The sequence below is a fragment of the Emys orbicularis genome, chromosome 1 (assembly GCF_028017835.1).
Source record: "Emys orbicularis isolate rEmyOrb1 chromosome 1, rEmyOrb1.hap1, whole genome shotgun sequence".
Taxonomy (NCBI): domain Eukaryota; kingdom Metazoa; phylum Chordata; order Testudines; family Emydidae; genus Emys; species Emys orbicularis.
In genome coordinates this window covers 302222023-302239042 of record NC_088683.1, presented here as the reverse complement: position 1 = coordinate 302239042, position 17020 = coordinate 302222023, and positions in this window count along the sequence as shown.

Below are 17020 nucleotides of genomic sequence, written 5' to 3'. Positions count from 1 at the left end.
GCAATAAAGGACAGGCCAAAAAGATGTTCTTTTACTCAGGACATTTTCTTCTGGAACAACCAATAGAAATTTGAATTACCTGATGGAGGAGCAGAAAAAGAGCATCCATTTAAGGACAGCAATTATTTTTCTTTATATGGCATGTTTGGTATCTGTATGTCATGGTAGTGGGCACATAGGATGATTACACACCAGCTAGAGTGTGAAAATGAGTGTTTGTAATTTGGTGTCTGCACAGAAAGGAAAAAAATCAGGTGAAAAAATGTGAAGGTATTTGCTATGTTTTCTTTTGTGATTTTTTAGACTGGATTTTATTGTCAGATCCACAAATTATAAAGTATAATATAATTTTGAAAAGCACATTTTGCATTACAAGGTTATAACTCCAGCCTAAGCTTTTAGTGACTACATAAACCACCAGAGAGCAGCTTTTCTCTCAGAATGTATGACTTCCCAGAAACCTGACCCTATATAACTTATATAAGCCTATAATTGACAGTTGTCTGTCACTTATCTCATTTACTATTAAGATAAATTTAATTAGTGTTTGTAAACAGTTAATATCGAATCCAAGTCTGCTCACCTAAATCACATTATAGCCCCATTAAAGTCAAAATGGATTACTCCTGTAAGGCCAACAGAAGTTGATCCATAATCACTAATCATTTATAACAACTGAAATGTCCTTATGAATAGGTTAGTAAACTAATTCATAGAATCATAGACTATTTGGGTTGGAAGGGACCTCAGGAGGTCATCTAGTCCAACCCCCTGCTCAAAGCAGGACCAACCCCCACACAGATTTTTGCCCCCGATCCCTAAATGGCCCCCTCAAGGATTGAACTCACAACCCTGGGTTTAGCAAGCCAATGCTCAAACCACTGAGCTATCCCTCCCCCATAACATAGATGTAATAAAAAGCAAACACGTAACTTATTGCTATTTACAAATGGCAAAAAACTTCATCTTAAAACCTCACTTCTTTACACTCATTATTGATTACCAGCTAAATACTTAGCAAAAAGTTAACATTTAGATGAAGACCTTGTGGACCAAGTGGCAGATTCTAAACTGGTGCACATTGTTATGCCTCTAATGACTTCCAAGTCCCATTGAGACTAAAATATAGGGGATCTATCCCTACATTCTCAAAGGACCAGCATGTGAACCCCTTACTTCAACTGATGATCATTTACCCTCATGAGTAACCCTGTTAATTTGGTGACTACTTTGCTCCTCCAAAAATACCCACTGAGCATTTAAATTCACACTATGCACACAAAATGAGTGAATATGTGTACAGTAAGCATCCATTTTGTGCATATAATTTTGCAATATCAAAAGTTAACATATGAAAAAGTATTTGGTCTTGTACCAGACTCAGCTCAGCATTCATTTTGCAATGCTCATACATAAATCACTGAAAATAAGGGTTTACAATGAAAATGTGGAAAGACTTTTAACTCTATAATGAAATTCATTTTTAACTAAATCAAACTTCCAAATATATTCAGTGGATAAAATCCATGCCCAAACTGATGACATGTTCATCTTGCCTTGTGTCCTCTTTTTATCCCCCAGTAGTCTTAGACTTACCGTATTCTGACTTTCATAATAGGTTTATAGAGGTTCAATCAAGCCAAAACAGAACTATAATACAAAGACATGTACATTATTTTATATTGGCTTAAACCAATAGGCATGACAAGTAAAACACGGATGATTGATTTCCTGACCTTTAAGGTATTTATATGTAAAGTGCATAAGTTACAGTCATGCTAGGTATCTAATGTTACAAGTGAATTTTAATGTTTAGCAATATTTGGCATATGCTGCCAATGGAACTTGTGTTCATGACAGCAAGATCTGCTTTTCCAGTCTCTTTGCAATGACTTTTCAGGAGTTTCTCTGCCCTCTTTTTAGCTCTCTGAAGTAGCAAGTGGCTATCTAAAGAATAAGCGCTGTTTAAACGGGTGATCCCTTTATCCTGACATGTACTATATTTGAATGGAGTCATTATTGACCTTTGTTGTCTTCCACCTGATGATAGCTTCTCAAACAGCTGCATTAACCACCAGTGGACCTTTCTGAATGAAAATATAATACCAAAAATCAGCATCTCAATTGTTTGAATGCTCACTATTGCAGCTCATTTGCAGAAGCACTCACCTGATTTTCAACAGTGATTAGATATTTGGGGTGCTTCAATTTCTGAGGGTCCTGATTTTCAGAAATTGGTGAGCACAGACCTCTTCAAAGTGTCTTAAGCTGGTCACTCAAAAATCAAAGCACCCCAAATAAGAAGATAAGAATGATCATATTGGGTCAGATCAATGGTCCATCTAGCCCAGTATCCTGTCTTCCGACAATGATTGGTGCCAGATGCTTCAGAGGGAGTGAACAGAATGTAGCTATCATTGAATGATTCATTCCCTGTCATCCTGTCTCAGCTTCTAGCAGTCAAAGGTTTAGGAACACTCGGAACATGGGGCTGTGTCACGTTGTGTTGCTTTCAGAACACCTAGTTCAGCAAAACTCAAACAGCAGAAAATCAGCTACGCACCTATGTAATCTTGATTGTATCTCACTGGAACTAGCAATATACCACAGCCAGGATGTGGGTGATCAGACCTAGTGGTCAGAGCAGGAATTGGGTGTCAGGTCAAGTCCAGTACCAGGAGGTCAGTGTGCGAGACAGGCCAGTGGGCAAATAAAGAGTCAGGTGACAGGAGACATGCAGAGTCAGGTTACCAGGAGATCAGGTCGGGCACCAAGTTACAGATGACAATTGAATAGTGAAGTCGAGGACAAACCATGGTTGGATGCCAGAGTCTAGATCTATCACAAGCAGGGTCTGGAGCAGTGACAGACAGGCAGTCAGCATTGTTGCTCAGCCAGCTCCCCTTCATTGCTTCCTGATTTAAGTACTGGTACTGGCCAATCAGTGGGCAGTGAGGGGCTGCCACTCAGGGCCTGCTATGCGGCACTTCCTGCCAAGCCCAATCTCACAGGGTCCTCCTGTGGGAGCCCAGCCTAAACCTCCCATGGCAATGTGGAGTATCAGTGGCCCAGACTCTCATGGTTCCAGCCCTGAAGGTTCTTACACAATAGATACTGGCAATTTATTACATGCACTGAAGATGTATTCAGTGAGAGTTTATAGCTGTACTGAATGGTTTGAATTATGGAGGCAATAGGTGGAGAAGGTTGGTAGAGTGACTTGGACTTTCAGAAAGCCATTGAGAAGATCCCTCATCAAAGCAAACTAAGCAGTCATGGACTAAAAGGGAAGGTCCTCTCATGGTTAAAACATAGAAAATAAATGGTCAGTTTTCACAGTTGAGAGAGATAAATATCAGGGTTTCCCAAGGATCTGATGAGGAGATCAAAGTGGGCAAAGTTATGAGGGGTGATTTCTAAGCATAGACAAGGGATCCCCATCTGTTTAGCTTGGGTTAGCCTATAGGACTGGCACACAGATAGAAGGGGAGAATGCATGGCTGATAGGAACTCCTACCCCTATTGTCCCCCACCCACTGACCCCTATGTGTCCCCTCCCTATCCCCGGAGCTCTTCTCAACCCCTCTCACCTCCCCTACACCCATTTCCATTTATCCCCAAACCAGTGTCACCCCAATCCTCCCACTACTCCATGCTCTACTATGCTACTCCCCTGCCAGCAAGCATTCACAAATCTATTTTTTTTTAAATATTTTGATTATATACCCCCCAAACCTCAACCGCCATGCCTATGGATTCCAGCTGTTTATGTTCAGAGGTACCATCTTTGCTTGAACCTCTTTTACCCACCTATAAATACCCGGAAAGCTAGTTTGCAGAGGTTGTTTTTAGTACATTTCAAATGCTGTAATAGATTCCAAATGTAGGCACCTGAGTATTGTCCAGTATGAAAAAAAAATCATAAAACCCCATTTGCACAGCAGGTTCTTAGATTCTTGATTGCCAGGAGAATGATTCTAAGATGTTTTGAATATTTTTTAAGACTTGTAGGGATGCATATATGTATCTTTATATACAACATGTTGTCTCAGAGAGTGGTTAAAGTAGACATTAATCGGACAGAAAACCTAACAATTTCAGTGTTCATCATGATGGGTAACAAGGTATGTGGGAATGCAATACTGCACCAGCTTGTGATGACGGAATCCTCCATTTTCTCCATACTCCAACTACCTTTCTTTCCTCCCCTTCTTCTTGTGAAGGATCTGATTTTCTTCCTTCCCTAGAGGCTAAGGCAGGGGTCGGCAACCTCTGGTACGCGGCTCGCCAGGGTAAACACCCTGGCGGGCCGGGCCAGTTTGTTTACCTGCTGCGTCGGCAGGTTCAGCCGATCTCAGCTTCCACTGGCCGCGGTTCGCCGTCCCAGGCCAATGGGGGCAGCGGGAAGCTGCGGCCAGCACATCCCTCGCCCGCGCCGCTTCCCGCTGCCCCCATTGGCCTAGGACAGCGAACCGCGGCCAGTGAGAGCTGCGATCGGCTGAACCTGCCAACGCGGCAGGTAAACAAACTGGCCTGGCCTGCCAGGGTGCTTACCCTGGCGAGCCACATGCCAGAGGTTGCCAAGCCCTGGGCTAGGGGGTTTGGGTGGGGAACAGATTTTTTCCTGAGGAGGAGAAGGAACAGATAGGGGATCCCTTATTTTTTGTTAGCTGTTTTTGCTGTTTCAGCTATTGGTGGGAAAGCTGGAACCCTAGAAATTCTCTAGGCAGGCACAAAAGTTGCTCTGCCTGGTGCGACTTCTTCAGTCAATAAAGAGGCAGTACTCCAAGCTAGGGTGAGAAGGTGGTGCTTTCTTTCTGCTTTTAGCAGAGGATGGTGAACTATGCCGCCTCCCCTACATTCCTCCTTGTTTTAATACCTATCCCAGGTGTCAAGCTGTTTGGAAATACTTATGAATGTGAGTGCCAACCTCAGGGCACAAATAGGTTGTGTGTTCTATAAATAGATTTCACTAGCCAAGCATCAAGCCTGAACTCCTCAAGCACTATAACAGCCTTAACATGGAGTCACAGGCAGTCCCTTTCGGCACTCCAATCTACCTTCCCACTACTTTTGTAATAGATGGTGCCTTACTCCAAAAATCACAACAATACTCAGGTTACCCCCAGTCCCAAAGCACCAGTCATTTAGCCCAGATCAATTGTATCCTAGATCTCAAAACAAAGACAATGCTTGTAGCCAATCCTATAATAAACTAATGATTTATTAACTAGGAAAAAGAAATGAGAGTTATTTACAAGATTAAAGCAGATAAACATACAAACACACATAAGATACACCCGTTGGTTCCAAAAGATGATAGTTGCTGCTATAATATGCACACTTTATATATCCTTTAGGGCTAACCCAAGCTAAACAGATGGGGACCCCTTGCTTATGCTTTGAAATCTTCATCCCTCAGAGTTCAAGCAGCACAGAGATAACAAATTCTCCTTAACAGGGATTTTTATTCCCTTCCCCCCCAGTGTTCAAGCTGTGATGGGATGAGCGCTTACACATGTGCTCCCTGCACAGGTATGGGGGAAGCAATCAACAAAGTCTTTTGTCCCCTGATGTTCCAAAATGGCTTGTCTGGTGTCTATAAGCCTTCTTTTGTTGGGGAGGAAATAATACCTCTTGTGATAACTAGTATTTCACATGTTTCTCTCATGACTGCGGGGGTTTCCAGTTTTAGCAAACATTTTTATAGTTAGACCCAAACACATAAAGGCTACCTTATAATGTAGGATACTGATATTATAAGTGAAATTAATGCATGCAGCAACTCACAAGCATTTCATAAAGTCCAAACGTTAAACACATCTCTATAAATCTAATACCTGTTTTAACAATACTAACACACAGATGAGCCAGACTAGTTTCCAGCTATACATTTGTCAGTGTTCAGTGAGGCCCAACAGCCTTGGAATTACCTGGCACCTGGTCTGTTAGCATCACACCAGGTCTTTGCAGACTGCTCCCTGAACTACTTCTTACTCTTGAACTCTTCAAATGAGTAATCTTTCTCCCCACATCAATCTAAATCAATCATTTTTAGAGGAATGTGCATAGGGAGAGGAGATTCAGACTCCTAATTTCCTCAAAAAGGCTGACAAATTATTGGAGAATCATCGTCTGTCCGTAACAGAAACCACCCACTACTAAAATTCACTATAGTGATATTATTCCCAGAAGTACCATTTTGGGATGTGGTACTTCTTGGAATGATGTAACTAAAGATAGTATTGGCCACTAGTTTAGACAGAGTCAAAATAACCAACCTACCTGTGAGCCTCTGATCACCACTAATCAAATGCTTGCAGTTAGACATTTTTCTGAGCCAGTTCAGGCCATGTTGAATTAGATTCTTTAGTCTGTCCAGATTTATGACTAGATTATAGGAGAAGGTCCTTTGATTTTTGCTTTCTTTAGAGGGACATCATGCAAAGCACTCTACAAATTACTTTTATTGTTTTCAAGCTATATAATGTGTGATTGTTTCAGGGGTGAAAGTAAGTAAAAAATGGCCGCCGGTACCGGCCCGTACTCAGCTGAAGTTAAAGTGCTGCTGCAGCAGCAGTTTAAGGACCGTGCTTAAAGTGCTGCTGCCTTTTGCGCCCCCCTTCGGTGGCCATGCTGGGTCTCTACCAGCAGGGCCGCTGACAGGGTGGGGGGAGCAAAAGGGGCAGCGCTTTAACATCATTGACCCTTCCCCCACTAGGGCCACCAACGGGGGTGGGGAGGCAAAAGGAGCAGCTGCCCCAAAGCTGTGATTTAAAAGGGCTGGGCCCTTTAAATTGCCGCTGGAGCCCAGGGTGGTGCGGGCCAGGCAGTATGGATGAGCTGGCTGGGGGACACTGACCCCCCCCAGCCCTGCCCCTTCTGCCTGCGGCCCCGCCCCTTCCGGGGGCCAGAGCCGGCCCCCATACCAGTAAGTGCTTAATGTTACTTTCACCCCTGGATTGTTTTAAGCAAATCTTAGTGCCATTAGCAGTAGGTGATGATTAAAAGTGAATAAGAGATTCAATGCAAGGAAATTAGAGATAATTATTATAAAAACATTATAAGGGGAAATCGCAAACATTATCCATGCCAACTCTTCAGAAGAGTACGAAATTTTTTTCATATTCAGCACCTCAAGACTGGATCAAACAGCATTTAACTTTATATATGATGCTGTTTCATGAAAAGGAGGAAAACTTAGACATGGAGAATGTGGAACAGACTTTCAAAATTGTAAATGAATTGAGTGAGAGGCCTTCAGTGATGGTGACCAGGACCAACCCAGAAGCTGGAGAATTTTATTGTTTATAAGTATTTCTTCAGAGTTTTAGAACATCTAATTGTTAAGTGTGAGACACACTGTTTTTATTCCAATGATGGGTAGGTATCCACAATAGAACAAGCTTACCCTCAACAGTCTGCCTAGAACCTTCTTAGTAACCATGTTATGATCAGAGTTCCCCAAATTGGTTCAGACGAACTAAGAACAGACTCATATCTTTGCCCAAAACTCAGCATGAATCTGAACCAAATTCCCTTAGAAGTTAGAAGAAAGTTTGGAATTTTTAAAATATATTTTATTTCATTTTCAATTTAGTTGAGAACAGAAGCTGAGGTTTAAAATATGCCACATGAAAGGTTATTTTCTCAAGATTTTTTCAGGATGATTTTGCAGATTGAAGAGACTTATAATGTATCTTAGCCTTCAGGTTATTTATAGCACTGGGTGATAGGTCTTGGTAGTCCTGTCATTGCAATGTCCCACCAATGGAGAATATTTTATTTACATGAGCCCTTAAATCTTATCCAAAATGAATACTTGGACCTATTAAGAGTCACTCATCATTAATTAAATTCTTGACAGAAGTTTGTGGAAACAATTCATTTTAAGGAAATGTCATAGAATAGCCATAGCTAGAGAATTTTAAAATCACTTTCCAAAAGCTTTCACATGGGAAACCTGGTTCCATATGACTTAGCAAGACAATCAGCTTGAGCTATCCTTCCAAGTTTCAGGATATAAGTTGAGGTTGACTGAAGAAATTGTTACATGACTATGGAGTGTGGCTAAACTGGTCATCATTAAAAGTCAACATTCACCAGCTGTGAGATGCCACAATTATTTCCTATTTAATAACCACCAAAATATCTGACACAAACGCTTGTGTTTTTTCCCTAAAATATCAGGTTTATTGTTAATAAAATACAAATAAAACAATACTTCTGTGCAGAATGTTTCATCTGTTGTCCTCAAATCATTTAACAAAGATGGGTTAATGCAGGGGTCGGCAACCTTTGGCATCCGGCCCGTCAGGGTAAAGCCGCTGGCGGGCCAGGATGGTTTGTTTATCTGGAGCATCCGCAGGCATGGAAGCCTGCAGCTCCCACTGGCCATGGTTCACTGTTCCTGGCCAATGGGAGCTGCGGGAAGCGGCGCGGGCCGAAGGATGTGCTAGCCACTCCTTCCCACAGCCCCCATTGGCCTGGAGCGGCGAACCATGACCAGTGGGAGCTGCAAGGCTCCGTGCCTGCAGACGCTCCAGATAGACAAACCGGCCCGGCCCGCCAGCGGCTTTACCCTGACAGGCCGGGTGCCAAAGATTGCTGACCCCTGGGTTAGTGTTTTCTCCATTACTGAAACGGTAACTCTGGTGTGGTGATAACGTCACTGGCTCAAGATTATACAAGTCACCAGTAAAGATAGTAATGGAACCAAGGTGCCCTAATTCCCAGACTGGTTCTGATCACTGTCTTTCAAGAAGAACTTTGAAAAGAATATTAAGATTAGGATATTCAGAGGAGTTAGGTACCTAAATCCCATGGAATTTCATGGATTTCAAGGGAGCCTAACACCTTTGAAAATCCTAGCCTAAAAAAATAAACAGTTCACACAAAATACAGCATTTCTTATTTCTTACTGACAGTCAAAGTAAGTCTAAGTGTCTGAATTTAATTCTCACTCCCTGGTAAAGAGGTAAACACAACAATAAGAGTATAAGCAATAGAATATTAGTTTAACAATCAGACTGAATAAAACACTGTTTTAAATTTACAGAGTAATACCCAAGACAGCTTCTTTAGAATACACCGTATGATTATTCATATAATGAAACTAGCATTTAAATTAAACCAATTTAGACTGATTTTAGCAAAGAATCCTCTTGTAATATACATTTGAGAACACTCAGAGTGCCAGAGATTGACAGAGAATTTAGCTAGTTCATTAATTGGTTGTGTTTTTTTCCCTTCTGTTAGCAAAATCTCTCTCTGTGCCTATTTGGCAATAATCACTGTGATATAAGTGTACCAGAATTATACTGATCCCTATGTTTACAGTTCAGTACCTATAAAAGACAACTTTTAAAGTTCATTTTCAAAATTGAGATTACCTTGACCTACATGGAATCTGAGATTGTTGAAACTGGACATGTCTGAAGTTGTCTTTTCAAGATGCAGGGTGTAGTGGAAGATGAGGCAGGTTGTAGCAAGTGCTACATTAATTTGGAGTGTGGCATAACTCCAAGTACCTGAGAGGTTCATTATATTAGACAATAATGAAACTATATATACAATATAGCTATGTTACATTTTGCTCATGTTTAAGCCTGGCTATTATTTATTTTGAGCATGATTACTGCACCAAGGACAGTATGTTACCAAGGCACAGACGATCTGTGAAAACATTTACCCTTTATGAAGGCCAAAGTCGCAAACTAGTTCCAACAACAAAACAACTTGTTAATACTTCAATTTGAGCAAAAACATCCAACTCTTTAGAGTGCTATATACTCTCTTCTTGAGAAGTTTTCTGCAACACCAAAAACCCTTACTTGACTTTGAACTTATGCCATAGTATTTGCCCAATGGTTGATAAGGGTTATGTTTATAAGAGAATATATTAAATCAAGCCCAGGTCTTCAGCTAATGGAAATCAGTATAGCTCAACTGAAGTCAGTGGAGTTACAACAGTTTAGGATCTGGTACAGAAAGTTCACATCACAGCTGACCTTTTTTTTTGCTCCCTGCAACCCTTTTACTATCTTTGCTTCCTTATGTTTTTAAAATGTTGCTCCATTCTCTTTTAGTGATGATGAAGCAGAATGTTGACAATGTTGTTGGTTTAGCTGAACAGCTTTGGGGGATTTTTTTTTTAAAATTGGTAAATTTGGATACTGAATACCCAGATCAGCTTTGCAGGTAGCAAGCTCGATCAGATTATCTGATTATTAGTGGTCTATGTTTTGTTGTTGGTGGTTTTTTTTGAGTATCTAAAAATGGTGAATGATTCATCATCAGTTCTTCATGGCTAACATCAGGAGTCATGTGGACAGATTCTTCCCTCAGCTACAACCATGCAACTCCATTGATCTGACTGGGGGATAGATACGTTTAACCCAGGGCACAATTTGCAGTAGTGTTTTTTTCCATCTCTTAGCCCTGGTCTACACTACTTGGTTAGCTTGATGCAAGGCAACTTATGTCGACATCACTTAAATTTGGCTCCCACTGACATAATGCCCCGCTATGCTGACTTAATAACACCACCTTCCCTGGTGGTGTAGAGTCACGGTTGATGTAGTTAGGGTGATAGTGTAGACACTGTGTTACTTATGCTGACTGTTACTAGCCTCCAGGAGCTGTCCCACAATGCCCCACACTGTCCACTCTGGTCACCATTGTGAACTCTGCTATCCAGGGGTCAAGAACACAGGAAGCTGCCCCTCCCCTTTAAAGCCCTGCAAATTTTTGAAATTCATTTTCCTGATTGCGAGCATACCTAGCAGCTCTTCATTATTGAGTTCAACTGTCCAGCTGACCATGCTGGCTACATGCTGCAGATGTGCTCCTGCCTGGAGTACACAGAAGGTATTGGGATCCCCCAGGTCTCTGGGCAAAGAGGCTTTGCAGGCCCAGCTCCAAGCCAGCCATAGAAACATGGACATCTATGAGCAGGTTGCTTAGGGAATGCAGGAGAAGAACTACAGCAAGGATCAGCAGTAGTGCCGCCTTAAAGCCTAGGAGCTGCGGCAGGCATACCAGAAGGCCAAGGTGGCCAACATTTGATCTGGTGCTGAGCTGCAGACCTGACACTTTCACAAACAGCAGCAAGCCATCCTCAATGGAGATCTCCCCCCACATTCCAAGCGCACCCAGAGACTTCTGAGGAACCCGAGTCACAGGCCATTGCTATGAACAAGCAAAGAGGAGCAGGTGGATGAGGAAGAGGAGGAGGAGTATGGGATCCAACTGCACAGCAAGCCAAGACATGTTTTTTACTCTACCACAGTCCATCCAGTCCTGATAGTTGATCCTGATGCAGGGGAAGGAACCTCCAGTAAGTATGTAGTTACTTTGAAATTACAAGGATGGAACCCCTAAAGTAGCAGGACACATCTGTTGCTTTACTTGTGCAAGAAGAGGTAGTGGAACAACCAAAATAGTTAGAGTTGCTATATGCTGTTCATTCCCCTCTAGAGTTATGCAGAGGGGGCCATGCAGATCAGTTTGTTTATGTGCACCGGGATGTCCCATGAATTCTCCATAGAGATCTCAATGAAACTTTCATGGACTCTGCAATCCTATGCCAAATGTTTCTGGAGAGGGATGCTTTATTTCTTCCACCACAGTAGGAAACTTCCTCATGCTGCTCTGCGATTACTTCAGCAGGCACCATTATAGTCAGAAGCTAGCAGAATATGAGTCAGGGCAGCTTCGGGACATCACCAGCAGCTGTTCTTTCTCTGCCTTTATTACCCGCGGGAGTGAAATGTCAGCTAAAATCACCACTGCCTGTGGAAAACAGTGTCAGTATTCAGTCCCATTGCCCTATACAACTAGAATCATGTCAGCAAGCTATTCCCCCTCATTTCCCCAACCCCCTGAGGTCCATACACACCATGGCTGGTGCTCTGATTGGTTCCATGCTCTATCAATCGGAAACAGTAGTGAGAATGTACTGCTTACAATGTTTGGGAAACAAAGGGAGTGAGCTCAGTATCTTAAGTTTTGATTTCAGTTGTGAATACACTGACAATGGTATCTCTTTGTGTAGGGTGACCATGCATCCTGTTTTGGCAGGGACAGTCCCTTTTTTAAGTCTTGTCTCGGAGGTCTCTCTTTTTTTGGTAAAACTGGGCATTTGTCCCATTTCCTCATGCCAACTGATCATCAGTTGGCAAGAGCAAACAGAACAAATGCCCAGTTTTGTCAAAAAAGGAGGGGTGAGCTCCCCTAGGGGCGTGTGGAGGAATGTTCAGGGAAGCGAGTGATACCGCGAGGCACCAGGTAGTGCAGGGCTCAGGCGAGTGGCACCTGGTAGCATGGGGCTCGGGCAGGTGGCCCCGGGTGGTGCGGGGCTCATGCGGGTGGCCCCAGGCGATGTCAAGTTTTTACTTTGGAAAATATGGTCACCCTATCTTTGTGTTGTATCTGCAGCTGCTGCCATTGTGGCCTTCAGGGTCTCCCCTTCACACCCATGGAACATCTTAGCCAGATAAGGAGGAGAAAGAAGAGGAATCAGGAAGACATGTTTCAGGAGATCCTGTAAGCCAGAGCTGCATCATAGAATGAACACAGGGCCTGGAGGATCACCCTTGCAGACAGTATGGAGAAGGATAAAGTGAACATTTTTGGAACAACATTTGTATTAGTTCACAATATATGCTGTCTGGTGTTGAGCAAGTCTGACACCCTCCAATTTCATTTTACTTCACTTTTTCACAGAACCCATAACATCATTCACAGTCAATATTAATAGGTCCATTGACAATGTTATATTCATACCGGGCTGCAAAAGAGCAAGCCCAGGTATAGCACACCACAGGAACACACACTACTCTGGGTCACTAATAAAATGTTCTTTCAAAGCCTCCCTCAGCTGTATAGCTCCACATTGAGGTCTTCTAATAGCCTGTGTATCTGGCTGCTCAAATTCAGCAGACAGCTGTTCCACCTCCACCCTCCATACCTGTAGAAAAATTTCCTCCTTTGCTTCACAACTATTATGCAGTACACAGCAGGCAGCTATAACCATTGGGATATTTTTTCTCACTGAGCTCCAACAGCCCTTCAAATGAACAAAGGCACATTCAATTGTGATTCTGCATCTGCTGAGCCTATAGTTGGTGCTGTAAAGGTGTCCGGTGTATTGCTTCATGAGCCATGGAAGGATGGGGTAGGCTGGGTCTCCCAGGATCAGTCATGGTATTTCAACAGTCCCAGTGGTAATCTGCCAGTCAGGAAAGAAAGCCCCTGCTTGCAACTTTCTGAACAGTCCTGTGTTCTTAAAGTTACATAGTGCATTATACACCTTCCTTCACCAGCCAACACTGATGTTCCAACCCGTGATCCACCAGTACTTGCATTACCATAGAAAAGTAGTCCTTTCTGTTGATGTACTCTGTGGCAAGGTGATCTGGTGTTAAAATAGGGATATGAGTGCCATCTATTGCCCCAGCGCAGTTCGGGAACCCCATTGCTGCAAAACCATCCAGTAGGTTATGCATATTATCCAGAGTCACAGTCCTGTGACAGTCATAGCAGAAGGCCATTAGTGGTCCTGCACACTTGCATGAGAACAGCCCCTGTGGTGGATTTCCAGACTCCAAATTGATTCCTGACTGACTGGAAGCAATCCGGTGTTGCAGGTTTTCACAGTGCAATCACCACTCGCTTCTCAACTGTCAGTGCAGCTCTCATTTTGGTGTCTCTGTGCTGAAAGGCTGGTGTGAGTTCAGTGCACAGATCCAGAAATGAGACTTTGCACAACTGAAAGTTCTGCAGCCACTGTTCATTATCCCAAATCTGCATGACAATGTGATCCCACCAGTCAGTGCTTGTTTCTTTGGCCCAGAACTGGTGCTCCACCATCTCCAGCTGCTCTGTGAATGCTACCAACAACCTTGAATTGTTTCTTTCTATGTCCCACAGCAATCTAGCCTTCAAGGAATTGTCATGTTCCCCACGGCTTCTCTTGTGGATCTGCAAATACTGCAGTATCATGAGCCCTCTGCATGCAATGCTCATGACATTAGTGCAGAAGTGTGTAGGCTCCATGCTTCTGTCAGAGCTGGCAGACAGCAAGGAGGGATGCACAGGTTTCTGGGGATTTTGAAAAGAAGGCACAAAGTATTATGGGATAAAGACGAGATTATGGGATGGAGAACACTACATTATGGGAAGTTGACCCCATGCTTCCAATCACCCCGGCACGACTCATTTCCACACCATCAGGCACTGGAAAAATTTCCCAAAACTTCCTGTGCTTCATGGTGAAGAGTTGCACAATGGTTTCCTTAACAACATGCAGATGAAAGCATGCATCCAACATGTCCAAAATCAGATCTTGCATCTGACTATTAAAACTCTCATTCCAAGACTTCATCTCCCACTCTGATATCTATAAACTCATCTTCCCTGCCTTCTCTGACACCATAACCCCAGTCCAGTGTTACTCACCATTTTCAGGTTGATGACTCTGTATTCAAAGCCAAAAACATTCACAACACCCTAATATTTATTAAATAAGAATAAAAAATGTCTATATAAAGCCTATATAATTTATTTGTGTATGTGTGTGTTTCAAAAGATTGACACAGAATACTTGACCTTCAATGGTAAGTGTGTAAGGAGAGTGGAGGAACCGATGTGTTCTTTGCTTTAGATTGCAATAAAATGTTCAGTGCCTTACAACCCTGCATATTGCCCCTAGAGGTCACAAGCTGCTGAATGAGAAACATTGCCCTAGTCCAGGGTCGGCAACCTCTGGCACGCGGCTCGCCAAGGTAAACATCCTGGCGGGCTGGGCCAGTTTATTTACCTGCCACGTCTGCAGGTTCGGCCGATCGCGGCTCCCACTGGCCGCAGTTTGCCGCTCCAGGCCAATGGGGGCAGTGGGAAGCTGCGGCCAGCGCGGGATACATCCCTCAGCCCGCGCCGGCCGCGGCTTCCCGCCGCTCCCATTGGCCTGGAGCGGCGAACCGCGGCCACTGGGAGCCGCGATCGGCCGAACCTGCAGACGTGGCAGGTAAACAAACTGGCCTGGCCCGCCAGGGTGCTTATCCTGGCAAGCCACATGCCAGAGGTTGCCGACCCCTGCCCTAGTCAATACAAAGTGTAGTCTCTAAGATTATCTTCCTTTCTCATTGTTTCTTTGTTTCATTGCTCCACTTACCACTGCCCCATCCTACAAACCAGCCTTGGGCACTACTGTAATTATACACCTTTCATCCTACCAAAGGCCAAATATGGGGTATAATAAGTGACAAATCCCCCAAATGATAGACACAAATATATTCTTGCATACTATATTCTTGGATCTCAACTGGATCCAGCACACTCTTCCTGCCTGCCCCACTATGTCTCCACAATCTCTAATCCTTTAAATAGTGCTGCTCTCTCCAGAAACCCACTCCTTCCCAAAGGACTTTACACTTTTCTGTTCCCTCCCCAGTAGCCAACTTCAAACTTCAGATTTCTCCAAAGACATTCTCCAGCTCTCTTCCCCGAACTAATAACCAGAAGTCCCTACAGTCCCCCTTCCTCATTCTTACTTAGGGCATCCCCCAGTTATCACCAGGCTCTAACTCATGGCTTCTCCCTTACAGCAGCCTGCTTTACTGCTGCCTGTGGATTCCCTCTAGCCTGTAGTCACAGGTTTTCCTCAGGGACTGAATGCTCCTCCTTCCTCTCACCTGGGCTCTCCCTTTTTATTTGGGTAGCTTCCTACTTATACCGTTCAGGCAGGCTCCTTATAGCGTTCAGCTGTTCCATTATCAATTGGCTAACGAGTTACCACCTGGAGCACCTACCTGCTCCCAGGTGTAGTTTACAGGGTTGTCAGAGCCAGTTAAGCCTTGATTTTCCCTGAATGGCCACCACTCCCATGACACACCCCAAACCAGTGACATATATTCTACAGATATTGTAATGCAGTGTATGCAGCGGCAAGGTTTTGGGGATTACTTAACATTGATTTACAGATATGTAGGGACCTCATTGCCTGGTACACTGTGTATAGTCTGTCTACACGTGTGGCAGAAAAAGCAATGAAGATGTTCTCTGTGAAAATAATGGGTGGAAAATAACTTGTATGAAATGAAAGGTAGGAAGCACCCAGCGTCAACTTTCTACGTTCCTTAATACAATTAAGAATTTTCCCTACAGGCCCTTCAACATAATTGTACTGATGTATCATTAAATAGGCCAAAATCTAACATCTAATTAACTTCTGCTGGCTTCAGTGGTATTTGCGGGTGCTCAGCAGCTGTCAGGATTTGGAACATATCACTAGACTTAAATTTGCCCACTTAGTTTATTTATTTAAACTTTTCCTATTTATCAATAAAAGAGTAGCCATCCAATACTCTGGGTGCCCTGGGCAATCTTTTACAAATACACATGTAAATAAAGAGACCCCCCCCCCCCTCAGTTACCACACGTTCAAATCAAATAACCCTGTAGCAACGCAAGTATAACAAACATTAATTGACCTCCCCACACAATCCCCACCAGAATTCTACACTACTGCTACACGTCACTCATCTCATTGCAGACAAAAGAGAAAATACAGGGCTTGCAGCATGCCCTGAAGACCACAGACTCAGGCTGTTATAGATCAAATTGGGGAATACTGTCTTGCATCATATTCTGTGCTAATGGAAGAGGAAAGAGAGCACTGTTGTAGTTTACTACACTGAACCTGGTGCAGTCAATGTTTTCTTATTTTTCCACTTGTCTCTTTTTACATCATTAGGGCTACAAACTGCCCTCAGTTACATGACTCCATAGAATTCAATGGGGGCTGCATAGTATAACTGGGAATAATAGGACAACTAAAAAAAGCCCTATTTTGTATACATCTATTTATAAGGAATTAAGGTTGCAAAGAGACTTGCAATATGCTTATGAGAATAGTCTTCTGGCAGTCTTTGTCAATGGAATTTGTCAATTTTATTTTTCAAACATGGGTCAAGCATATGGCAAACAGATCTGCCATCAGACATACATGGGTGAGTTC